Source organism: Coturnix japonica, chromosome 3 (assembly GCF_001577835.2).
Source record: "Coturnix japonica isolate 7356 chromosome 3, Coturnix japonica 2.1, whole genome shotgun sequence".
Taxonomy (NCBI): Eukaryota; Metazoa; Chordata; class Aves; order Galliformes; family Phasianidae; genus Coturnix; species Coturnix japonica.
In genome coordinates this window covers 11,998,894-12,025,881 of record NC_029518.1, presented here as the reverse complement: position 1 = coordinate 12,025,881, position 26,988 = coordinate 11,998,894, and the positions used below count along the sequence as shown (strand labels likewise).

Sequence of the window (26,988 nt, the reverse complement as noted above, 5' to 3'; positions counted from 1 at the left end):
GCTGTGACAACACAGAGGATGTGACAGCAATTGAGGATGAGAAGCAGACTGCCACTGTACTGAGAGTGAAGCTCACTTTCAGCAAGACATTTGCAATAGTACACAAGGACTAAAGCAGGGGGAGATTAGTTAGCTATCTTATATAAGAAAGACTGCAGGAATAATCACTTTTCTGACATTGTCATGTCTTTTCAGTTGTTAGTGAGGAGCATAATCACTCCTTGAGAAGCTGAATGATTTTAAATTAGATGGAAAGATGGTCACTGCAAGCAAAGATCATTCTGAACATTCCCATCCAAAGTCGAGTGTTTATAAATACAAGTTGAAATGATATGGAATAATTAATCTGGCAGCAGTCACTTAATTTGCCCTCTTTCTTTTGTTTCTTCCTTGTTATGCACAAACACGAGAAATAAAAAGCTGGAAAATAAATGAGTTTATCTAGATCAGCCCCCCTGCCAGACATGGAAGCCAGTACACCCAGCATCAATGATTAAACCCAGCTTACATAAAAACAGATTTGCCAAGTTCCTCCTAATACCACCACTTGGCATTGGCCTAAGGGGTTTTCTTCACTGTTACCCTCTCTCCAAGCACTGACCAGTGCCACCAACTCATGCTGGCCAAGAGACCCCTAAGTGCAGCAGAAGCAGCTGCCAGGTCTCTTGCAGGAGCAACTGCAAGGCCTATTTCTCACCCACTGATACAAATGAGCCCCTTGTCTCAATGTGGGGTAAGCCCTGCCAGAGAGGAGCATGGAAGACGCTGCCAGGAGAAGATGCCCATTTGACCAGAGAACAACTTCCAGTCACCTGAAATCTTAAGGACGTGTGGTGGTCATTTCTCCCTCCTCGAGCAGGCCCTGCTCTCAGCCTACAGCCAACAAGAACGCTGCTGATGAAGATGATGACGCATCTGTGAGAGAAGCTTTTAGTAACTGGGGCAGAGGAGAAGAAGCAGCAAGAGGAGGAAAAGAAGTCTATAAAAAGCAGCCAAACTCAGTAAGTCAATGCTTTCTTAGGAAAAAGAAATGTAAGAGGCAGAGGGTAAAGCATGGGGAACTCTGGAACTGACAGACACATTTCAGAAGCGAGCCAAGACCCAGCCACATCCTGTGACGCCGCTCATGCAACCCTCACCCTGTGGCTCCAAGTCAAAACCAAGTTACACACACACATCCCACCACCTACTGAAAGTAAAAGGAGACTTTCAGGCCCTGACCCCACAACACCAGCAGAGGGAGGAGACTGGCAGTATCCTGAGGCCTGACACTACAGACAAGTATTTATCAAATTCCAGCATTGAAACTGAAGCTTACTGAGATGCCAGAGTAATAAAGCCAGGTAATACACCAGCATCTCTGGCATGCCCATCCAACAGTGACATGCACACCAGATAAATGAGCTGGTACCTGTGGCATGTTTCATTCCTCCATGGCTGTGCAAAGAGCTCACTCTAGTCTTACAGAGCACCTGCACTGCTACCAGTATCTCACACACCCTCAGAACCTCCTACTCACTGCTGCGCTATTAGTGCCAGCGGCTTCTTTCCTCATCCACTCATCCCATGTGCTCCCAAGGCCAGGTTTTATTGGCACATATCTCCATCAAAGCATCTTCCTGAGCACATACCATACTGCTTAGAAAGCCACAATGGGTGACGATAGCACAAATCATCTTAGCTTTAACTTCCTCCTGCAGTTTTTAAATGTAACTAATCACAGGTTTGCAATGTCCATGTCTAAGGGGGTGAATGAAATCTCTCGCTGACTCCTTAAGGCACTATTGTACACATCTCAGTCTAAGTGCCTAAGTCCAATTTAATCCGACTCTTCATGCTAAAATAGCTCAAAGAATCAATGACCCAGCTAGTTCTTGGACTGTGATCTGAGACCACGTAGATACTATCGACTATTTCGATTTACATACTTGCTCTTCCCGCTTTCACATAGAGGCATTCTTGTTTCTTTTTAAAATCATTACAATTTACAAAGGGTAAATAAGCCCTTCTCTCTGCTAATCCTTCTAGGAAACAAGGGAATCATTTCACAGCAATTTCAATCCAACATCGCCAATGTAGTGCAGGAGATGGCAAATTTCATCATCAAGCAATTCAAATGTCAGAGGAGCTTGCAGAGGACTTCAAAGCACAAAGTGCCCGGTACATGGAGCATCTTCAGCTACCCTGGTCTTCATGTAACAACAAACCAAAGCCCTAAGAGCTAGTTTGAGTTGTCAGCTCACTCAAAAGACTCACAGCTGAACCGTTCTCCTGCAAGCTGCCCACCCACCCTGCAGACCTACTACTGCCATCCCACAGCCTGCCATCCCACAGCCCAGCTGCCTGCTCCTCAGGAGGGTCAGACCCTGAGGGCTTCCATCAGCCCAAGCTCCTCTCCATTTCTAACAGGAACCTGACCTGAACCCAAGTCTTGTCTGAATAAACAATAGAGAGCAATTGTAAAGAACACGTGATTACAAGTGCAAGTAAAACAGAGCTAATTCACATTTTGCATAGAAAAACGGGGGGAGGTGAAGGGAAGCACGGCCTTCACACAGCCTCACTATGGATGGTGGCACAGATTTACTGGCAAAGGGCGGTAGCGAAGTCTCCAGCTTCTAAAATGTTATTTTACATAATAAGCTATCACGCATTTACTGGCACGCTGTGCAGCGCTGTCATAAATATTTAAACTGCAATGACAAAGTAGCCGAGTTGCAGCCCATTTCTGGTTTTTTTGCTGCTCTCTCAGGCCCGTGGGGAAGAAAACCTTGCTGTGTCAAAGAATAAAAGCATTACGCATGAACCAAATCATCTGTACATACCTGACCTCTAGTAAAGCACAAGGAACTTCTACTTGTTAAAAGGTCTCTCTGAACCGGAGTCCCTCACAGCTGTTACAGGCAAGTTTGTCACCAGCAAGGCTGCATTCCCTTAACATTTGCCTGATGGCATTAGTTATTACATTTGATAGCTTTATAGCATTATTAGAAGCTTGCTATTTACCTAGTTACACAAGACCCGGCAGCTTAGAGCCTGCTCTCTGCCTGGGCTACAAATCTCTGCAACTACCTCCAAAATAGCCCAGATTTTATGACCCGTTAAGCTTAATGATAAACCCTTGGATTTATGTTCCAGGCTAGTGAGCAATGGGAGATCAAGGGCTAAGCTTTGATTTATCTGCAGGACAAGGGGGTGCGTTATTTCCATGTTATTTTTCTCAGCATTTGCCATGATGATTGTAACACTGTGCTATGACATCATAGGCCTTCAGAGAGTTATTTACATCAAAATCAATACAGCACTCGGACCTTCTGTAGCGCTGGTATTTCCTCTTCCAACAGGATGGGCACACTGCTGGGGCAGCTTTCCATTCTCTGCCAATCCCACCGCTCATCAGCTTTAACAAGGGCAGGTGGGTGCATCACCAAGGGACAGGGTGAACCACTGGAGAACTGCTAATGAACATCGTGATGTTACAAGGCTGACCTCACTTACAGGGATTTTTTTTTCGATGACCATTACATCTGTAGCACTGTGCTGCACTGGTATATTCATACTGACAAAGTAATTCTGAGAGATGAGAAAAGTAAACATTAAAGGGCAAATTGAGAATAGCTGAAGTTTGCAGAGCAGGGAGGGTACTTAATATATAAGGGGAACCTGTCAGAGGAGCCGTGTGTTATCCAGTCCTCGCCTTGACTGACAACTTGACAGCCTTTCACACGTGTAAAAAAACCTTCCAAAAGCTTTAGTTAGCAATTATCACCAACGTTCACATTCAGCCTATGAAACAGTAGATGCAGTTTGACATCTCGCTACGTCAGGATGGTTGACTATGACTCTCTTTTAAACAGAACTGGAAACTGATGTACAGTGATGCCAGAAGGGAAAGTACGCAGGAAGAGAAAGGCGCGCTAGAAATGCAGGGCTGTAGCCCTTTATGTTGATGGGTAGCAGCATCAAGTCCTACCACATGCTGAGGATAAGTCAAAACGCAGCTTCTTCAAGCACTAACGGGTAACAAACCTCAGCCGTGAAGCAGCTACATAGGCAGCAGGTTTCTCATTTTACAGCAACCACAGGGGCCTGCTGTGTGGAGTAGTACGTAAAGTCAGAATGGACTGCCCACAAAGAAGGAAGGCCTGGCCTTGACTTCACCATAGCAAACCCTGCTCTTGAAGGAAGCCACCCTACTGGCTAGCGATGTGTTCCATATTCCCTTCCCCAAAAAGAGGAAAGGACTCATAACAGTTATTGTTAGTCTTTCAAAAGACTGGAAGGCAGTTTTCAGCTAGCACCACTCTGCACCAGCCAATGAATTATTTGTCTCATCCCTTGTACTTTCTTAGCCCTTGAAAAAGCAATATCATTTATGCTCCCCGTGAATCCTGACAGCGCCAAGAGCTGCTCCTCAACGGGACCAGACAGGGAAAGCAGAGACTCAGGACAGAGAGGTGACATGGCCTACAGACCAGAGGAGGCAATTATGTTATGCCAGAGATAGGACAGCAAAAGGGACACATTCATGTCCCCAATAAAAGCCTCAACCCAGCTGAGCAATTCTCTTGCTTCCCAAGCCCAGGGTTCTACTGCCTCAATCACACCTGTTAGAGTGAAGGCTTCTCACCTCCCTACTTGCTCCTTGCTCTGTGGCACACATGACACATGGTTATGCATGTGATGTCCCAGAGCAGTCTGTAGGGTATCAATTACCTGCATTAAGCAGGTATCACCAATACTCAGTTTTGCAATGGAAGCTACTGGCATCAACATTAACGTGCTGCCAAATCCTTACCGACTTCCAGTAGGACAAGGCTTTTTCCACTGAGCCAAACAAGTGCAATTATGAGCACCCATACGTGAGAGCTTTCTAATTTGTTTTCTTTTCCCCTTCTCATCCTTCATTACTGCCCTCAAAATGTCAGAATAAAAAGTAAGAACTTAAAAGGAAAACACCACCTGCAACCACCGCAGCAACACCAAACTATTTTGGGAGCCAGCCCTCTCCCAGAATATGTTTATAAGGAGCATACACCACATGCTGGGAAGATGCAAGTATTCCCAGGCTTTGGGCTGCATCACTTCAAGCTCTGGCTTGGTCACAGCTTTCCCCACCTCTTGATTTGATTGACTGATGATATAAAGCCTGAACAGGATGACAATTCGCTATTTGGAAAAGACGTGTTCAGTACACAACAGAGTGAAAAACTCATGTACTGAGTTTACAGTTATCCTTCTGTCAGTGTTCCAAAATCTGGTATGGAGGCATGCTTGCTTTGCACTCACCTTGCTCTGATGAAAACCTTCCTACTTCCTCAGCATACAGTATTACCTCTTCCTATTATGCATAAAACCAAATACTCTCCAAAGCCTATGCAGAAACATAGCAAATTTGTTGCCTTCAAGGACTTTACATTCAATGTGGGGACAAATTCACTAGATGTAAAACTAGTCTTCTGTGGTGAAGGCAGGATTTGGTTCAAAGTACACCTGATATTTTATTTATATTTCATAAAGAGTTCAGTAACAACTCATTTGCACAGCATCCCGTTCCTGCATCCTTCAGCTGTATCTAAACACTATAGGTGCCCAGGCCCAAGCAGGCAAACAAGGCACCAAGCGTTGATTCCATTAGCTTGCAAAGTGACAAGAGCCTCCTGGGATGGACTGGGTATCTTCAGCTCAAGAACAGACAGTTCTGCACCTTCTTATAAAAAGAAAACTCAACACCTGAGAGCACAAGGAAGCTTTCCAAAGCAATTATCATAATCCCTCCCATTACCCACAGGGAAGCAGTGGCTCAGAGATTAAATAACTTCTCCGAGGTGCCTCAGCAAGCAGCACAGCCTGGATTAAAGCCATGCTGCCTCCTGACTTCCAGCTCCGCGCTCAGCTCAGTGCCTTAAATAGCTCGAGTGCAAGTAATTAGCTCTGTGCATAAACCCAACTCATGGAATGGAAGAGCTGCAGTTTAACTTAATGATAAGAAGAGTCAATGGAGAATCCTCGCAGAGAAACATTAAGCTTTAACTTGGTACCACCACCTGAATAACCTGCAAGAAAGTGTAGAGGGAAGCTGGTGCACTGTTTATTGCTGCCAGTTTGGGAAGAGTGGATTATTCACACATAACAGAGTGTGCTGCAATAAAATAGCAGCTGTCAGTAGGATAACTCTTATGGCATGTGTTCATTCTTGGTTTTATTGGCATTTCATTTGTCCTCCTTTTCATCAACACAGATTTCACCATGCTTCACTTTGTGGGGTACCTCAATTGCTAGGAAAACAACGTAGCTTTTACTGGGGCAGGATATTGGTGATATTGCACGTCTCTGTTTGCATTGTCACGCTGCATTACTGTGCATTTCTACTGTCACCTCTGGCACACGTGGCTCTCCCCTGTCAGAGGTAACTGCGCACATGATTTCTCACTACTCCGCTGCCTCCAGCTGCAACACACTCTTTCACGTTTCAGCTGCCTCCAGCAGAGAACAATCCATCTAAAATAGTCAGAAAAAGGAGAATCTCTACTGCTATTTTTGGTATCCAAGATCTTTGGTTTCACCTATTTTTGGAAGAATGCCTTTGTTCAGCACGATCAAAACTCCCACCCCGTGACACTGGAGCTGCACATCCCGCTGCAGCCAGAGCTGTTCACCAGCAGCCAAGTCTGAACAGCAGAACCGCTGCACAGAACAAATCCAGGAGAGCCCAGAAAGAAAAGTATGAGAGCCGAGATTCTGCTCTGTCTGAAACCTGAGTGAGGTTGTTACTGCCCTCCCACACGCTGGGGCACCTTGCACAGTGAACTCCCCAGGCTAAATACACATCTTGCTCTACATCCTCACTGCTCAGCAGTAACCCTAACCTGGGTGCCACATGGTACGTAGCAGAAATCAGCATGCATAGCTCTTGTGCTTTAATAAGAGCTTTGCTTAGGGAATAAAAAGAGTCAGAAATAGGAAATGACAGTCTGACCTGTGAAAGAAGATCTAAATTCATACACTTTCGCTTTCTTATTTGATTTAGAAAAACATTCAAGCTCTGTCTGCTCTGGAACTTAAGTTACTTTTGCACTTGTACCAGGTGCATCTTCCAAAAGCAGCAGCACTCTCACTCACCCCAGGCAAAGCAATAAGAAACCATACAAAATAGGTGATAGTGCATGTCACAGCTCACTGTGTGATGTGATGGGTGCATGGTGTTTCCTATGTCACCACAGTCACTGCTCCAAAAGGGACAATTCTTAAACTTCAAGGGACAAGACTTGGCTCACATCATACAATTTGTGCCAGGGCTGCAAGCAGCCAGCAATAGAGTTGAGCCACACGAGAACCAGATATTGTGGCAGCTCTTCGTCCTGAAACACCTATGACAGTCCCATCCTTTTGCCCTAAAGGAAACATAGCACATGACCACCAGGTGAGAACTATCAGCTTCACGAAACTTCCACCACAGTGTTCCTGGTTTTATCAGGGTGGAGCCGCTGACTGTTCCTCAGTGATGCCCCAACTTTGCTTCCACAAAAAAAAAAAAAACAGTGGAAAATCAGCCAAATCCTGTGGCCGAACGAGCAGCACAGCTGCCCTCAGCTCAGCAGCAAAGCACAGGTGGACCAAAAATCCCCACCTAGATGGACAAACAGCACCACAAATCCAAGGAAATACCAGCTGTGGGATGTCCTGAGGCATTTCAGCAGGAGGGTTTCTGTTTGCTGTTAATTCGTGTTCCAGAAACCACTCGGGTGTTGGTACTCAGTCACACCTATTAACAGTTTCAGTGGACATCACACAGCAGACTTCTAGTTTTAGTTTTTGCAAAGTATAACAGTAGAAGAGAATTTGTGAATTTGAACAGCTACATCTCAGACACCTGATGTTCTTAATTGGAGCAACTTCAAGCAGTAATTGGACGTAAATGCCAAACGGAGGATGATCAGTGGAGAAACTGGAATGCAGGTACTCTCCTGTCTGCTCCTCCTGCCTTTTCTCTCTCTCCCCAGAAGCTGTGCTTGTCATGGCATGTCACCTCATGCCCAGCACCACAGACGGTGGAGCCTGCCTTGCCCTCAGCTGTAAACCCAAAGAACATCCCCAGCTGAAGTCAAACAGCACAGTTTGCCCACCATGACCCCTGTTTTGGTACTGAACATAGGCAAGACGAATGAGTTAACGCAGAACTCATGTGTTGCTAACAAGTGCCAGGAGAAGTTGGCTCTTGGCAAACTGTGCCAAGCAAACGGGTGCCAAAGAATCCAAGTAACTGCATGGACAATAGAATATGTGACACACGCTGACTAGTTAACTCTCACATCCTTAATGTAAGGTTAAAAAACACCAGCTTAACTCTACAAGGAACACTTTCCCTTCACTTCCAAGGGGCTGCAGCAGCAGCAGCCAGCACACAGCTCCTGTGGCTTCACCTGGCACCCACCCTGCGCAGCCCCAGGGCTCCCAGCAGTGCAGCGCCAACAGCACCGCCACAGCTGGGAGAAGCCAACAACGAGTAAGGGCCATTTTGAGACGTTCTGGTTTTGAGAAGACCATCCCCAGCAGCACCCCATGTTAGTGCAGGGCTCCACATGCACGGCAGCAGATTGTCAAGGCCACAGACGGCAGGACCAGGAGCCTCGCTTGCAGCTCCCGTGTTCAGCAGCGGTATTAGCCGTGTCACAGCACGATAAAGGCAATGACTGAGGAGCAGCGGTCCCGACAGCCGTCTGGGCAGCGGTACTTACGGGCAGGACAAACCCCACCGAAGGTACCAACTCTCATCCGGCCAACACAGAAATACATTTTAAACAGCCGGCATTAACAGCCAGGCCCGCAGAATGGCGGTCACACCACCGGCCCCCGTGTCGGCGGAGTCGCAATACGCACCGGCAGCCCTTCAGCTCGGTGCCGACTGTCGGGGGGAGCCATTGTTTCGGTGCGATACCGGTGCTAACAAAGAGCACGGCGGGCAGGGCACATCGATCCCCGGTGACAGGCGCCCGCGTGTTACGGGGCGGTGCGGCCGCTGCAGGTGCGCGCCCGGCCCGCGGGTACCGGCGTGTCGCCCCGCGGCAACAAGGGGCGCCCACAAAGTTGGGTGTAACTTCCTCCGTTAAAGCGGACGGAGCCCAACGCCTCGCAACCATCACAGCAGCGGGGCGAGCGAGCGGCGGGCAGGAGGTTTCCCCACGCCCACCTCGGCCTCCGAGCGCAGCGGCCCCGAGCCGCGCTCAGCCGCCCGCCACCCTCCCAGGTGGGCACGGCCACCAGCACCGGCCCTTTGTCTCCCGCCGCCGCCGCCCAACGCGACCCGCACCGCGAACCGGGGCCTGCCGCCCGCGCCCCTCCGGTAGCCGCCCCTACCTCCGCCTTCACGCCGCCCGCAGCGCCGCGTTCGCCGCCTCTCACATCTGGGCCGCGGCCGCCGCACTCCGCTCCGGTCCGGCCGCAGGTGCCGCCGCCTCGCGCCCAGGCAGGGCGGCACGGCACGGCACGGCACGGCACGGCACGGCACGGCACGGCACGGCACGGCACGGCCCCGCCCTCGCGCCGGGAGGGGCGGTGGCGGCACGGACGGCTGCGGCCCCGCCACGCCCCCACCGCGTCGGTGTCCGTGCCGGGGGGACGGCTGTGCGAGGCGGCACCTGCGGGTCCGGCTGAACGTGAACGAAGGGCCGCTCGTGGCCGAGCGCCGTTACACAAAGCGAGAGGCGCGGCCGCCGTCCCGATCCAAAGCGCGGCACCCCCGTCTCCCTTCGTGCCGCTGATCCCCCCGAGCGAGGGGCGGGCCCCGGGTAGAAATAAAGACATAAGCGGTGCAGGCTGCGCTCCTCGCCGTGCCTGCGGCGCATCTTCAGAGCATTTCACATCCCCGCACAGCTTAACGCGCTGCTAGAAACCGTGAGTAAGGCTGCTGGAATTCATGCTCCGTTAAAATACAGCAGCAGCACAAACTAGGAACGAATGAACGCCCCGCGCGCTGCCCTCTCTCCTGCTCACATCCCAGGAATTCTCCTGCACAATTTCCTCTTGTTTGGAGATTCTAAGAGCAGAACTGCATCTGCCCTTACCGCCCCTCTCCTTCCACTTCTGCCCTTTCCCCGTTTGCCGTCGGTGTGCAAATCGAAACTGTGAAACGCGGCTGCTACAGGAGTTGTGTTGGACTCCAGCACACAGTTCATTTCTTCAGAGGGCGGAGGGCCCTTTTCGAAAGAAGAAAAGTACTTATTCGAACATCATTCATTTTAAACAGAAAGTTACTTTCTAGTGCTATTGTTAGAATCCTGTCATATCTGTGCCAGTTTTTCTTAGAAGGTAGAATTCATGCAGTACTCAGCAGCGTTTCCAGGTTTGATTTCCTAGGTGATCCCTAGGGGGTCCCTTCCAACCCCTGTGATACGGTGGTTCTGTGATCACTGAGTACAACTCTTGGCTCCATACAGCACCACTCACAATTCAAACCCTGTGTCTGAGAGCAGTGTCCAAATGCTCCTTGAACTCAAGAAGCTTGGGGCTGTGACCCCGTTCCATGCCCACCGCCCTCTGGATGAACACCCAGACTGACCCTCCTATGGTGATAGCTCTGTCCTTCCTAAAGAAATAAAAGTGCAGAACTCATCCCTCAACCAGCTAAAACAAAAAATAAAAAGATGGAGGACATGAAGATGTGGAAGACTGGGGAAACATCTCTGGTGGCCCCAAAGCTCAAAGAACAACAATTCCTAGATCTTCAGTACTTCCCTTCCAAAGTCAGCTTCTCCAAAAGAGGCTTCTGTGGAGGCCTCGTGCCTCTGCTGATGCCAAGGAACCCAGGATCACAAGAACAGCTCTCCCTGGTAGCTCTGTGCTGGCTGAAAAACCCAGGTAGAGCTCCATAGCCATTTGGCTTACATCAGAAGCACAAACTTCTGAGTTTCTTAGCAATATCTTAAAGCAAGGTGATTTTCTGATTTCCTCTGTTCTGGGGAACAGGTCTCAGGGGCATCTGATGAGAATGTGAGACACTGACGTGTGGCCTAGGTAAACCAGTGCTGATTTCCATGGGATAAGAAGCTCGTGAGACAGTTGTGGGAGTTCTTACATGGTCTGAAAGCCATCCCAAAGCAGACAGGGTGGGCTTTTCTAGAAAGGGAATAGAGACAGGCTTCAGGAAAACCAATAGCATGAGCTATGATGATGAGCAATGTCAGATATGCACAAGGCAGCAAGGATTTCTGTCAGCACTTAAGGACAGGTTTCCAACAGCACCCTGAAGGACACAGTAAGGGATCACAGCATTTTCTTCAAAGCAGGCCACCAAAATTGTCCTAAAAACCTACAGAGCTACAGAAAGACCAAGCTGCAGTGTTGGAAAACTGACTCGAGTAGGTTCTCACCTCAGTTCACCCTCTGCACCTCTTCAGAATTCATCTGGAGAAAGGAGTTCCATCGGGGAAATACAGCACAAGGGCTTGGAAATGGGTTTAATTACTAATAGGATCATTGTTTTATTACTCTAAGTAACACAAATGCCTTCTTATCCATGATTTGGAGTGTTTCTAGAATGCAGTTACTAGAGGTGACAAGATGCCAGGCTCCAAAAAGGATAGGAGGGATGGAAAAGTGGAATGAGGGGGGAGGGACACTGCAGGTACTGTATCTGCACATCCGCAAAGCTATTAAGATCAGTGACAGCTCCTGTACAGCATAAGTTCCAGTTTTTGTGTAGTGTATCCAAAATTCTTTGTAAGGCATTATCTGCCCATTTTGGCTTCCCTGTTTTCCAGTGTTGCTGAACTTTCCCTCACATTTTAAAGAGAACAAGGAGGACTATTCTTTTGTAAATTACTTTCATTTATTCTAATATCTTCTCTGAAAACCAAGCAATCCTGACCTTTTGTTCTACTAATGGGAAAAATTATTCTGGATGTCTGCATTTGCAGCGCAAGTGTTCAACATAGCTTTCCCTATTTCTCTATTTAATGCTATTACAAGAATTACACTAGGAAAAAAAAAAGGTTATTCTTCATTAAAAAAGCCTATTTTTTAATCTAAATTAAAATAATAATAATCCAACATCCTATATAGTTATATTTGAGTATTCACCATTTCAAACAAAGTAAAATAGTTGGCAAAACTATGTTCCCAATGACCATTACATTTATAATACATGACACCTGGAAGGAAGCTGATACAACAACAGAATCACAGAATTGTAGGGGTTAGAACAGACCTTCTGAGATCGAGTCCAACCCCCCTGCCAAAACAGATTCCCTACACCAGGTCACACAGGTAGGCATCCAGGTGGGTCTTGAATATCTCCATAGAAGCAGACTCCACAGCCCCCCTTGGCAGCCTGTTCCAGTGCTCCATCACCCTCACCATAAAGAAGTTCTTGCACACATTCATGTGGAACTTCCTATGCTCCAGTTTCTGGCCGTTTCCCCTTGTCCTGTCTCCACACACTGCTGAAAAGAGTCTGGCCTCGCCACTTTGCCCCCCACCCCTCAGATATTTATAGACCAGATCAAGTCCCCTCTCAGCCTTCTTTTCTCAAGGCTAAACAGACCCAGTTCACTTAGCCTTTCTTCACAGGGGAGATGCTCCAGGCCCTTCACCATCTTTGTGGCCCTCCATTGGACTCTTTCCAAGAGATCCCTGTCCTTTTTGTACTGGGGAGCCCAGAACTGGACACAATATTCCAGATGAGGCCTCACCAGGGCAGAGTAGAGGGAGAGGATCTCCTCCCTTGACCTACTAGCCATGCTCTTTTTAACGCACCCCAGAATGACATTGACCTTTTTGGCCATGAGGGCACACTGCTGGCTCATGGTCAATCTGTCGTCCACCAGGACGCCCGGGTCCCTCTCAGCAGAGCTCCTCTCCAGCAGCTCTTCCCCCAGCCTGTACTGGTGCATGCAATTATTCCTCCCTAGGTGCAAGACTCTACACTTGCTTTTGTTAAACCTCATCTGGTTTCTTACTGCCCAGCTCTCCAGCTTGTCCAGGTCTCACTGAATGGCAGCACAGCCTTCAGGCATGTCAGCCAATCATCCCAAGTTCGTGTCATCAGCAAACTTGCTGAGGGTGGCCTCTACCCCCTTGCCAAGGTAATTGATGAAGATGTTGAACAAGACTGGTCCCAGCACTGACCCCTGGGGAACACCACTAATTAAAAGTCTCCAACTAGACTCTGCACTGCCAACACACAATAATAACTACAAAGAAACCAGCCCCAACCCTAACTTAAACAACTGCAGTAAAATAAAGAATCCCAGGCTTAGTCTTTGCTGCAAAGCTGAAGCTTTCCCTGGTGCATCTGAGCAAGAACAACGCAGGGCACAGCAGTGAACGTTCCCTCTCTCTGAGTCAGCATGAGTGACATGTGTCTGTAATGCACAGTGCTGCATGTCAAATCCTGGCACTGTGCATATGGCTTTTGGCAGGGGAATAAAGAAATTAAACCTATGCTGTTTCATCTTTAGTCTCAAGTGTAATTTGGAGGAAACTGTCACAGCATATTGGCAAAATGGGCTGACAATTGCTCAACTACAGTGCTGGGAGAGACTCCATGCTGCTCTCAGAGAGCTGAGGCAGGAAGGCAAAGTAACTCACCCGCACCCCATGCTGCACCTGGAGAAGGGCAGGCAGAGGAGCTTGCTGTAATATATGAAATAGAAACAAACCCCTACAAATGTTAGATGAAGCCAAACCACTGAAGTGACCATTTAAACAACGTGTTTCTCCTCTGCATGCACAGAAAAACGTTCTTTCCTTCGGATCAGTCTAAATGGGGAAAACAACTGGGGGCTGGAACCAAAAAGATAAAGAGCTGCTTTGGTAAGAATCTGGCGATTGGAGAGTCTGGTCTGCTGACCACTTCACATGCAGAATGAGTTTTGATAATTGCATTCCTCCCCTTAACACTGTATATCCACCGTATTTGAGATTATACTGCGATTTAAATCGGGAGACACTAACTAACGTGTTTCCAACTGTGCTCGTGCACCCTGACACAGATCAGCATTCAAATTAGTCACGTAGCAGAGGTGTCAGTCATCAATTTGGAACATAAATTGAAAAGTGTTTGGTAATTTCAGACTTAACATGCAGCTTCTTAAACAAATATGCTAACAGCATATCCTGATCACAGGTGACAAGAGAGCACTAGGCACCAGTGAATAACTGTCAGTTGTTCCTTTGGAAAATAATTTAAAAGCCCAAATGAAGAACAAGATTAATTTAAATAATCAGTTTTGCATTTCCTGTTAGCTGATTTAAGTCAGGATGAAAACTGTTGATTAAATTCCCTGATTTAAATCAGTGCCCCTGTGCAAGAGTGCAAGCCTATGAACATAAGACCCTGATAGCAATAAAAGACTCTTTGGAGAAGAAATAGCTTTCATAGAATACTGAAAGACCACCGTCTTTCCTCTGCAAAAAGAAAAATGAATCTTACTAAGCTAAGCAATTTTTCTCCCTTAAGCTCAAAAATATTAGTAACAGAACAATAAGACATGGGATAGGATATTCATAGCCTTATTATGCAGGTATGACTGAACTTGGGATCCCTTTCACTAACTGTTGATATGGAAGATGAAGTATGGATAGATTAATGTAAAAGACAGGTTTGAGATCCCTGAGTATTGCAACTCAACACCCTGCCCAGCTGCTTGGCCTGTCAAGGTCTACAAGCTGTTGCCTGGAGAGGATGGCTGAAGGGTGCAGGGTGAACAGGACCACGATGCCTCAAGCACCGCAGTGCTTCTGTCCAACCCCTGGACCCTCCAAAAATGGTTTACAAAGGCAACATCTCTGATCCCAAGCAGTTATTCTCACAGTCCTTCCTCAAATCTCACCCGAATTTAAGATGCCTTTGTTCTTCTTATCAGTCAAAAATCAAAGCATGAAAGTATTCATAGCGAATTACAGCAAACGCAGAAAGCCATATTTCACCGAGGGCAGTATGGATATCATCATCCTGTAGTCCTAATGCAGATCTCTTCCTATTCCTCTTGACTTCAGGAGATGTGGGATTGCTTGCTGCAGAGAATGCACTGGTACAACCCCACAGCCCCTCTCCAAGTTTGTGGGGCTGGCGGGAGTCTATTTCTGCGCTGCCCAGTGCTCTTTGTGCACTCCTGAATCCCAAAAGGGATCTCTGTCGCTCTGGGACAGTGCAGTGGTGCCAGGGCTGCATCAGGCTCCAATCCCTGCTACAGCTGCAGGAGCACAGAGCCCTGTGGGTCCTGGCATCTGCACACAGGAGCTGTGCTGTCTTGTCTGTGGGTGCTGAGCAGGCACCACCTTGGAGACCTCTTGTTTTTTGTGATAAAGCTATGGTAATCCACAAATGCATTTATATATTTATATATTGCTTTTATTCCTCCAGCATTTGTACTATCCACCTTTGTGTCACATTGCCTTGCAGATCTGCTTCCAAAAGGCTGCCTTTATCCTTCTAAAAGCATTTCCAGTGCTTAGCAAGATTTCAGAGCCCTTGACTTTGCAGCTGGCAAAATTTACAACATGTTTACAATGCCCTGCATAATTTGGCTATGAGATAGTGTATAGAATAGTCCTTCATTGGTGCACAGTGGGAGAAGAACAAGTGGAAAAAAAAAAAAGAAGAGCGATGGAAAGCCAAGAAAAACAGATGGTAGCAAGCTCTTCAAGGGGCAAGAATGAATAAATAACTGCAGATTTTCTTTTTTTCCCCCACAAAAATATATTATTAAATAAATAACACAGGTTTTCAGAAACGTGGACTATATTGAATGTGCATTTTTTCCAGTATTAAACAATGGCACTTCATCAAGACCGACTGTCTGTACTGCACATGTTTGCCTAAATGAAGCAGAGAGAAGCAAACTAGCATTTCTCAGAAAAGTTCTTGTTGGACCCGAGGGCCACATTTCATGCTTCCTGGAAAGTTATCTGACAGATAACATGTCAGATCTTTTGCAGGCGTAAAGCAGAGCGGCCTGGACTTACCACGCCGTTTAGCAGCATTAATCTCTGACAGTCCGTGTCAGATCTGCCTTTCTTTAAGAGCATTTCTTCTCTTAAAGAAAGCTCTTCTCAACTTTCTGGGGCTCTTCCCTGTTCTGATATTTGAGCCAGAGAAAACTGCACCTACTTAATAGCCCAAGCACACTTCTAAGATGATTAACGGATCAATTTTTGTCTTTATTTTTGACCACATCGTGTCAAGCAAGAGGAGAAGAGAACTGCTTAAAAATACCCAAGTATATAAATAACCTTACTTTCTTCCAGCAAAATATTTTCCCCCTCTTTATAAGTCACCCAGAGGAAGCCAAGCAGCATATGGGATGCATGAAAATTGCTCTCTGCCAATCTGTCAATCCATTTTAGTGATGCCGTGTATCAACCCCAGCTCCGTTATTAACAGCCTTCCCTGCGCAAGGGCTGCCAACTGGCCTGCAGTCAGCTATTCGCCATGAGACAAACCATCTCTGCTACACTGATCTATGGGCCTGCAGAGCAAAAAGCTGCAAGGCATCAAATCTCACATGGTTTTCCTCTGTAGCCATGGTGCAAAAACAATCTCTGCCGCATCACCGATGCTTGTTTGCTCACCCGCTGGCGGCAGGGGAAGGCAAGTGAGCAGGCATCTAGCAAAGCTTTTTCTGTTAACCAGCCTCAGCAGTGGGTTAGAGAGCAGAAAACATCACAAGCTGGAAGGAGCTGCAGCCTCTGATAAGGGGCGATAACTTCTTGACATGGCAGCTGTGGAAGAGGGTCGTGTCTCACAGTCATTCCTCTGGGCTATGGCAAGAACAGCAGGTTTGGGGAATAACACGGAGCCAATGCTGCAGTAGTGCAAATCTGTGGTGAAGCTCTATGTAACAGAGGCAGCTACCAACCTGAAGCAGAGAATGAGCAAGAATTGGATCTGAATTCCCAAAGCACCCTCACACATCAGTGCTTAAAAACTACTGCACCTTCCTTGCATGCATGAAATGAAGAGGCTCTATTTTTCTTTCTGGAGATATGGACTCACAGTGTTGGCTGCCTATAAAACTTAAAATGTCTTCTACCAGCACTGCAATAAATCACAAGGCTCAGGATATTTCTTGGAAGCCAGAAACAGCAATGGGAAAGAAGGGTCAGCCTCATCATGTAACTGCTTTTCCAGAGGCAACACAAGCTGAGTTATGCCCACAACACTGCTGCTGCTATTTTCATCCAAGCTCCTTTTTCTGTTCCACCCATGCAAATATGAATGCTATCACTTTAGTTTTTAACTCCTTCTGCTGAGAGCAGAAAATAAGTCCCTCCTCCAAACCACGTGCTTCCATGTTCTGGCATTGATTGCGTTTGCTAAATGAAAAGAATCATCTCTCAAAATCCTAGTCCCTAAGAAGCAATAAGGCTGCAGGTGAGCCTCCCAGATGCCAGGTACCTGGCTCCTCACCCAGCAGGTACCAAGTATTCCTCCTCCAATCTGTAGCTCCAGAAGAACACTAGACAGACCACTGTAGTTTTGGGCGACTGGGGGACCAGGAATTTGCAGCAGTGCAGCTGAGTTCATACATCTGTGCAAACTTCTGCAAAGTCAGTGAGGTCAGAGGCTGCTCCTTTCAAAGCAGGACAGGTTTCAAAGGGACACGAGCTGCCAGAAGAGGCCACTGTTAGGAATGCCTCCAACTCTCCCCCTGAACTGCAAACTGAAGTGCTTCCTTTTGTTAGAGCATATGGCCAAATCCTGAATCCTACACACGGTTTAATGCCAAGAATGACTATTAGTTTGGCATCCTGCACTGCAAAGAAGCCATCGGGAGTTGTGCCCAAATGAGAAGCTTGCCATTTCAGCCTGTGCTGCATTTCCCAGGGTGCATATTGGCCAACACGTCACCTGGCCCTGATACTGCCCACTCACCGCCATGTCCCTAGATTAGCCCAGCTCTTGCCATACTGTGCTCTCACCAGCCACTTCACCTGAGACAACATGCATTTGGATTTCACCCTCATATTGCAGCGTACAAAAGACTGCACTATGACTGTTTTGCAACCCAAAGCATTTTTCCATTATATATATTTTTTGCAGTACTGGGTAGGCTAGTATTGTAGAATAATAGAATTGCAGTCACCAGGTAGAATATTTTCTACGGTTCCTTTGACATTATCAGTACTCTGAATATATTCTCTCTTCCTTAAGCTTCCAAAATTACACTGATCAAAGCAACCTGCATTTATATACTGATGTGCTCCTGCATTCAAGAGATTTGCCAAGTGCTAAATATAAGTTTTCTCACTCTAGACAAAATCAAATTCAAATTCCAGCTGCCTCTGCTAATATGCTGCAAAGGTTTAGCAGTACAAAGCCGTTGTTGCAGAAGCAGACACCAAAGATGATTATATTAAACTGAAAGAGGAATTGGTATCAGCATAAAATTACTTTGCTGGAGATCCCAGTGTTCATTTCCTTCCACTGACATGAGCAGACACCTTGGGTCCTTCCTAGTCACTGCAGACGAGGCTTTGCCAAGACCTCCCTCCCTCCCCACCAAGGCACTGACTTAAAAATCAGCTTAAAGCAGCACTGAGATTCCCAATGTAAAGAACTTCCTGATTTCAGCAGTACCAAGAGAGATTATGGCATTTAAAGCATACGGCATCAGTTTAAAGAATGTTATCCTCTCACTCTTCCCCATTAGCTGCCATTCTTGGGCATCTCTGAGCACTCTTCATGCTACAATTACACTGATAGCCATATGCACGAGATACCTGCTGCAAACAGATTTCTCTGGGCACACACATATAGAGGTTTGCCAGGATGCCTCATCATCTCCCGGCAGCTCTTCTGATGGTACCACTGATCACAGATACAGACAGCACCAGTTCCTTGCTGTTCTTGCCTTGCTGACATCAGCTGACCTAATTTAGAAACTAGACTGAGACCCCTGCTCATATTTGGAATACAGAATAAACCAGCCCTGGTCCTCAGACCACACAGACACTTCCCAACCATGGAAAGGATTTCCACAGTTCAAAAGACAAGAATTAACACAGGTGCTCAGCAGTATCTAAATTAAAAGGACAAACTGCAGGAGCAGGCATCCTGGAGCAATGGACGTGTCTACAGTCTAGCAAATAAGCCACTACTCAAGTCCTCTTCAATACAACACAGCCTGGGAAGGAAGAAAAAAAGGCTGACAGCCCCATGGTTGAGTAGGACTGCCAACATGAAGCAATGAGAGCACAGTGTGTGGCACCTCAGCTGCATGGCCTCTGAGCACAGGAGCCTGGTTCCTGCACATGGAGCATCCTCTGCCCTGCTCCACTGGTAGACATGCCCACACTGTTTTGGCACAGCATGGTCACTGGGGAGTGGGCACTGATGGCGTGCTACTGAAATCACAGTCTGCATCAGTGTGGATGATGGTGGAGGGAAAGGAGAAAAACACTGTCCCTTAACTCAGCAACAAATAACAAAGGGAAGGGTTAAGGATCATCTCTTTAGAGGTATTTATCTAACTCCTTCTGATATCACGCAACAAATGCTTTAAAGAGAATCTCGCTGAAACTGTTTGCCCTGTGCAAAAGTCACATTGAAAATTGTAAGTAAATCAGGATAGCTCCCTACTCTGTTGCAGTGATCAGAGACAGTGCTTCAAACAGAAGGGTGCCAGGCTCTTGGCAAAGCTGTCATTACATTGCTTTCCTTCCTGCTGCACTGTTCATATCGACTTCAGTGATGTCTCTTTTAGAGGATGGATTCATACAGAAGGAGAGGGCTTTAAACTCATCCCCAGCCAGAAGAGAATCACGGAGATAACAAAGACCTGCAAAAAGAGATCCAGAGGATCTGAAAACTGAAAGCAAAGGTGAATGCAGAGGACTAAATTGACTGTAGTAAATGGATCATGCTTGTAAACTAAGGTGATGAGCCATGCTTGCAAGGCTGGGATAGTGCAGCACAAGCACATGGGGCCCGCAGTATTTTCCAAAGGGAACTTTTAGAGTGAGCAACCAAGAAGGCAACATGCAGCACGGCCTGAAGCTCCTGTTCCCAAACTGAGGTAGGTCAGTCAGGTGGTGCTTGCCTGTCACTGCTGCTGTTGCCACCCTGGTTTGCCAAGCCTCACCACTGTCGCATGGGCTGGGATAATACAGGGAGCTCGCAGGTGTGCTGAGCATGTCAGCACCCTTCATCTTGGCTACAGAGAGAGATGGAGGATGCAAGGAAGGACGCAAGATTTGATGCCAGAAGTTCCTGAGTAAAAAGTGAAGTTTTAATTTTGCAATGGTGAACCTGTCAGGAAGCTGATCCTCATTTGATTTGAAACAGCTGCTTCCTGCCAGGTAAAAACAGAAACTGAGCTCACTTGCAGCTGTGGCAATAACTGAGGCCATCTGGAAAAGCCAACAGAGTGCAATTCTCCAGCAGGATCCCAGAGCAGGAATATGCCTCAGGTGACATAAAGGCTTTACCTGTACTGTACATGTACAGAAACCCCATGTTTTTAGGGATCTGGCTTCAAATAAATAAACAAAAAAGACTTAGGCAGTATCTATAGGTGTCCTCACACAGGTGAAGGCCAGCTCACCTCCAGGCAGCACAGGGCTGGCCTTGTACCAGTGTGTTTGTCATCAGCATCTCTTCCTTTAGCTAAAGGCTAGCTTAGTTTGCTACAGAAGAAGCACAGTGAGTGCAACAAACAAGACAGTTACAAGAAAACTCTCACCTTCTGTCACCTGCCCAAGCCATGTTTTACACATTGCTCCCCTGCAGGAAACCACTTATGGTTTGAATATGGAAATACTCTTTTCTGTGGGATCTCATTTCTTCATCTAAGTATACTTCAGACATGTGGTTGGTAAAAGGAGCTACAATCAAGGATGAGGACCAAGCTCTGGGCTGGTGGTGTCACGCTGCTCTCTCTCATAGCAATTACTAATCCAGATGTGATTACTCTCTCTAGGATCTTTAAATCCAGGCTTTGAGGATTAAGGAGTCCCCCTGCCCAAACAGGGGAATCCTCCCTTAATCCAGCCCAAATGGTACAGTAATGCTGGGGAAAAAACAGCATTTTCTGGGGGACATAGTCCTGACTCTGTATTTCAGAGCCTTTTAGGAATGTCATGTCCAACTGGGCATTGCTTGAGAGCTCTTCAGCATCACTCCAAAGTCAGAGTCTGGTTGCAGACCACACCTCACATCCAACACCCTTCTCCTCTCTCTGCTAGGTACCATTTCAGGGTTACTTTGGGTCTTCCATCCCAAGCACAAGCCCTTCTGAGCCTTGCTGCCCTGCCAGGTTCTTTGGAAACGTTCCCTCCACCAACCATGGAGTCTATGGGCTTATCATCACTGCTCAGCACCCAGTGGCTGAAGCAAATAGAAACAAAAACTGCAGAAAAATGCTAACACAATAAAGACGTAGTCTTGTCCTTATCGCATATTCACCTCTTATAGGTTTTCACCACTTTCAACCCATGTTACAATGGCAGCCAAATGCAGCCTTGCCCCACTGCTTTATGACTCCTCCTTGCAAACACCTCTTTCCCTCTGTGGATAGTTCAGCTGCAGGACTGTGGGCACTGACACCCACCTGCCTGGCCACACTTCAAGGCTTGTCCCCAGTCCTCCACCCCAGCTCATCCACAGGCCCTCACGCAAAGATCCCAAGTTTGGAATTTATTTTTCTATTGATGGGGCTGGCTAAAAGGGTCCTTGCCTGCTGTGTCTTTAGTTTGTGGGACAGCCAAGAGGGGAAAAGAATATTGACAGTGTAAAGAGTCCATGTCACTCTAAACCTGGAAATTCACTCCCCCACCTTCCGAGGTCATACAGAAAGTCAGATTTACTCTGTTAGAAGTTAAAATACATTCACGACCTATATAGGAGTGTTTAAAATGTATGGAAGGCCTATTTACGCAGGAGAAAACCTGACTCCTCAGGATCTAAAACCTGAAAATAAACAACCCGTGTTCTAACATCAGCTATGAAAAGCATCTTGAAATATAACATGCTTTTACAGCCTTGGGGTCCGCTTGTGAATGCTGGAGCATGCTGCAGCACTTGCTGTCTCAGGAGCTCCCTCCAGCGTGGTGAGAGGCCACTCCGGCTTCTCCTGCACTGCTGGCCTCGCATCATACCTGGTCTGGATGCAGCCCTTCTCAGCCCGTTGCCATTAGAGATGCAGAAGGCAGAGGAGAGCTCAGTGGATACCCCAAGACTGTCAGCCACGCTGATTTAAGCACCCCATTAGCAGAAGGAATCACCAGCCCAGAGGCAGAGCACCCCCCATCACACTGATTTATGCCTCTTCATCTGCAGCGGCAGGGATGATTTTTCTTTTTAATCCGTTTTCACTCTGGCATGCTCCAGCTTAGTGAGTGCGCTTTGCTGGGGGAAGGGAGGTTTGATTTGATTTGTGCCAGAGCCGGGAACAAAGACACAGAAAGCAATCACTATCTCTATTGCTCGAAGACTGAGTGGGGAAGGAAGCGCAGAACCAGCTGGCTTTTTTCCTTTTTCCTCCTTATTTTCATGAGGGTTTGCCTAGCTGTGTTTGCACATGGCACTAATAGGCACTCAGAGGCAGCAGCATCGCTTTAAGCTTTGAACTGCCGTTTGCAGAAAGAAACGTTCATCCCTACAGGCTCATCGTCATAGCAACAAGAAATCCCCCTCATATAAGGGCACTGCTGCAGAGAGGAGCTTCGCCGGGGGCTCATCCTGGGGGATGCAGCTGTGCTCAAGGCACGCACACAGGCAGTTTGTGGCAGGGGGCAGCTGGGGAAGGCTGAACCCCCGGGGAGCAGCACCAGGGCAGGACGCTGTGCCATGACTCAAAGAGAACATGGGGGTGGCTGAAGTTATCTTTGCCATCAGGTTGTGCCAAGGGGGAGATAATGGCACTTTCACCTTCAGATTTCACCACAGGCAGGACCTGTGGACTTCGAGGATCTAGGTTGAGCTGCCCAAGCACAGTGACGCTGCATAGAGTATAGTGCGAGGAGATCTGGGCAGCTCCAGAACATCAACACACTTTCTCTTCCACTCAGCAATGGAGAATCAAGGCCAGGTACATTTAATTATTTAGCTCACAAAGAAAGTCTCTGGCTGTCTGGCAGTGCAGGTACCCTATCCTTGCAGTTTGGCATTTTGTTGCTAGAGTCCCTTTTTGTTCCATAAAGCTTTTCTTTTAAAAAACAAATGCATACAGCTCTGTTAACGTAATGCCAATTGGATGTATTATTATAATTGCATAAACGATGGCAGTTGTGATACTAGTGATTATACATCTGCACTGCCAGAGCCTCATATTTTGCATATGCCTGCTTCAGGCACACAGAGCCATACATCTTTGCCCTCCACAGAAGGTTTGGAGCCTCACAGGAGCTGCAAACTGCAAATGTGCAATTTTACAAATGTAAAAATATGGAGATGTCAAACATTTCTGACTATTAAGACTATGAGGCTATTTGCTGGGACATTTTCCTCCCTTGCTGAGATGACAATAGGCAAGCAAACATGAATTTGGCTATCTACAGCAAGTGCTTCTCTCCTCAGCCACACGCCAAGGCATTCAACAGAGCAACCTGGACCTCAACAATCATGAGGTGAGGGTGTGAAATGCATTAATGAACAGCCTCAGCCCTGTGGCTGCCCACTTGAATGCAAACTGCTGCCACAAGCAATGTTCAAGTGAACCCCAAAAGTACATGTTTTAGGGACGCTGGTAGTATTACTTATTAGCAATTCATACCTGGAGGACTCTCAGAAGCACAGGGTGATGAGGTTACAGCTCTGCTGATCTACTGTAGCTCCTCAATAGAGGTGTATTTCAGAAGCTTGCCCAGAGGGAAGCCCTTGTGGCAGGCACCGTACAATTCTTGCTCTTAGGAACTTCTATCTTGAAATTTGGGTCATTTTCACATAGAAGCCAGAGAAGAACCTGAAAGAAAGTCAAAAGCAAATGACAGAGTGATGTATGGCCTGGAAAATGCTATAAATGCTGGTATCATACAAATACCCCTGCTAATATAAAACATTAAATGGAATCAGTCACATATCATTTCCCATAGGTGCTGAATTGACTTGGGATGGCAGAAGCTCACCTGACCCCACATAGCCCCCCAAAGTTCTTTTTCTTTTCAAAACCACTCAAATTAACATGTTTTCTTAGCTGTTATTGCTGACTGGCTGCTGTTATTACCTGCTGTTCTTGGTTGGGATCCTTGCAATTCCACTTGTGTGCAAATAATGGGAATAGAAGAGCTGTGTATTTTGCCCTTGTTCTCTACTGCAACTTGTGTTATCAAAAAAAGAGCTGAAATGCTGCCCATTTCACATGGTACTATTGCCTACAGTAGGATTTCAGTAATTGCAATTAAGAGTGGGATGTGGCCTACATGGTAGATGCAATAGATGATCTCTATAAAACGCACATCCATCGATTTACACACACTATTACAAAATAATTAGGCTGATGCAACATGCTTTGGTCTCTATTAATTTGATATCCCAGAAATCATTAACGTACTTCTGGTTTTACCTGCATTGTGTTTCTCCTGAGATTCAGTGCTAATGCAGCAGCAATTTATCAAAACGAAGAGAGGTATTCATTGAAATGAAATCTTTGCTGTTTCCCAGGTGAAGAGTTTTCATTTCTAGACTAGTTCTTTCTCTGTATGGCTCTCCAGATTTACTATCCTAGAGTTTTTTTGTTCATCCTTTGAAAAGCTATGAAGGTGCAGTAAGCAAGAGGGGAAAAACTTCTCAAGAACACTTTGAGCACCACAGAAAGTTAATGTGAATTTCCTTGGTCTCCACTCCAAGGCTATTAAACACAGCAAACTGTGAATGGTTAACCTTTACTGAATGCATCTGACTGCTGATTTTATAAAGCCAGCCTCCGAGAATCTCACTTCAAAGTGGAAGAAAATAAAGGGGCTTCTGATAAGCACTAGCACTTGAGTTTGCTATGGTACAAAGAACTTGCAGCACATACAGCATCTTCTCACAATGCTGTTTTACCCTTGAAAGAAGAAGCTAATCTGGAGTTGGAAGAACAGCATGCTTATTTGCAGCAAATAAAATGAGAGACAAGGCTGAGGACTGCAGGTTATAAAATCCAAACATGGAGACCATCAAACGGTTCAATTTGCTGCTTCCAGGTAGCATTTCCTTTTTGCTTGATAAACCACCACTGAATGCAAAATGTGGCCTGGTAAGCTTTTTTCCCCACCTTCTTTCTTTATGCATCCAGTACAGTTAATGTTATTTCATTCAACTAGATGCCACCTCTTTAAACGTTTAACTGCATTCTCATTTCTACTCAAGAGTACCTGACAAGTTGCCAGGAAAACAAAACAAACTTGAACCAAGTAAATGGTTCAAACATGGTTGTACACGTTCCTGAGTTCAAGCTTAACAAGCACCCACTTATTTAATGGTTGTTCCATGAGTGACTTTAATTATCTGGTTTCACTGATGCTCAGCTCATTACTCAGGGCTGCCTGGCTGCCACGTCGATGGCTCTGGCACTCTCACTGCTCTGATGCCCATCTCTGCTCTGACACAGTGGCTGCAGCTTGTGCTACCACAGGTCCAACCTTCCTCCTGAGGTAGCTCCCAGGCAGCCTGAATCAGTCTGCACTAACACATTACTGAAGCAATCTGCATTACCTCCAACTCCTTCATGGAGGTGTGTGCTGACTGCTCTTTGGTCTGAAGTCCCAGATACAGGCCTAGCCTAACATCCACTGACTTCTACATACTCTGAATTAAGCACTGTGTACATAGATGTTTCTATTGGGGCCACAAAGGGTATTCTGCACTGATTAAAATTGATGGGATTTGGGCATTCAGATCCTTTGGGTAGCTTTGCAAATGCCAGCCACAAGGTACAATAAACTCATATAACGTATATGCATGTTTTTCTTTACTGGGATGCAGTAGAAGCCATTCTTAGTTATAAAAAAAAAACAGTTATCAGCGAGAATAACCCACACCCCAAAGCAATGACAAGATCGTAGAATTTATTCTGCTGCATGGACCTGCTGATTAGAACCATCACTCATATCACTGAAAAACGAGCTGCCATAGAGATGTACTTCCCTGGAGCTTGCTCTTTCATTCTGTAGTAATCATTCCACACAAAACAATTATCATGGAATTTGCTGATGACAAGACTAAAATACAAAAATTCAAGAGCATCTCCATGAACAGAGCTCATTGATGCGCTTGCTAAATTTTCAGCAAGTACATAAACTGGGAAAGATCTTTGTCTGCTTGCCTACATAACGTTTGCTACTCATAAGAAAATACAGGCTTGATTGTGTTAATTGCAGCTCTTTCATCTTCCAGCTTCAAGCTGTGTTATAACTGACCTAGATTAAGTATGTAATGCTAATCCAGAAACAAAGAGATAGATGTCATAATCCTATCTCCTATCTTGTGATGTTCCAAGAGATCCCCTCCCATTTGGGCAACAGGGGAGGAGGTAATACTGCAGCCTGTGCTGGATATCCAGAAAGGAACCCTGTATTTCCTGATAGAAGGATGGGTTTTCCAGCAATGAATGGTACCTACTTTGAACTTCCTTTCACTGGAGATAGTCTTTATCTGATGGTTACATAGGAGGTTAGGTGATTGGGTTTGGAAGAGTGCTCTGTAGAGCCTTATGAAAGCTATGAGAAATGCAGGACACCTAACACCATCAGCCTTACTCAGACTAGGTAAATGGAGGCTGCTGGTGCTTCAAGCTGCTGCTCCCACTGCGTCACACACTGTTGAAGGCTAAAAGCCTATTGGCACACTGGAAAGTCCCAATTTCCTACTCCTGGCCTCCTTGCTAGGTCACAATATCTTTTATTCCCTTCCCATTCACCTTGCTCAGCACCACTATATGTAAGCAGTTCTCAGTGCAATATGCTGCCTTTATTCTTCCACGTCCCAGCTCAGTCAGGGCGCATCACTGCAGGAGTGCAAGGCAGATAGGATATTGATGCCTAAAAGCCATCACTTTTAAAAACAGT

The 26,988-nt window shown here is 46.5% G+C and overlaps 1 protein-coding gene across 5 annotated transcripts in view; it reads right to left on the bottom strand.

Moving 5' to 3' along the window:
- The window catches only part of PAK5 (p21 (RAC1) activated kinase 5), a 143,307-nt gene that overhangs the window by 68,127 nt on the left and 48,192 nt on the right, over positions 1-26,988 (bottom strand). For 4 of the 5 annotated variants that reach the window (XM_032443809.1, XM_032443810.1, XM_032443812.1 and 1 more), the window contains exon 4: positions 23,715-23,903. The gene's annotated coding sequence lies outside the window, so the exon portion shown is untranslated. Of the gene's footprint in view, positions 1-9,357; positions 9,509-23,714; positions 23,904-26,988 lie in introns of those variants that run through there. The other variant, XM_015857050.2, reaches the window with a different exon arrangement.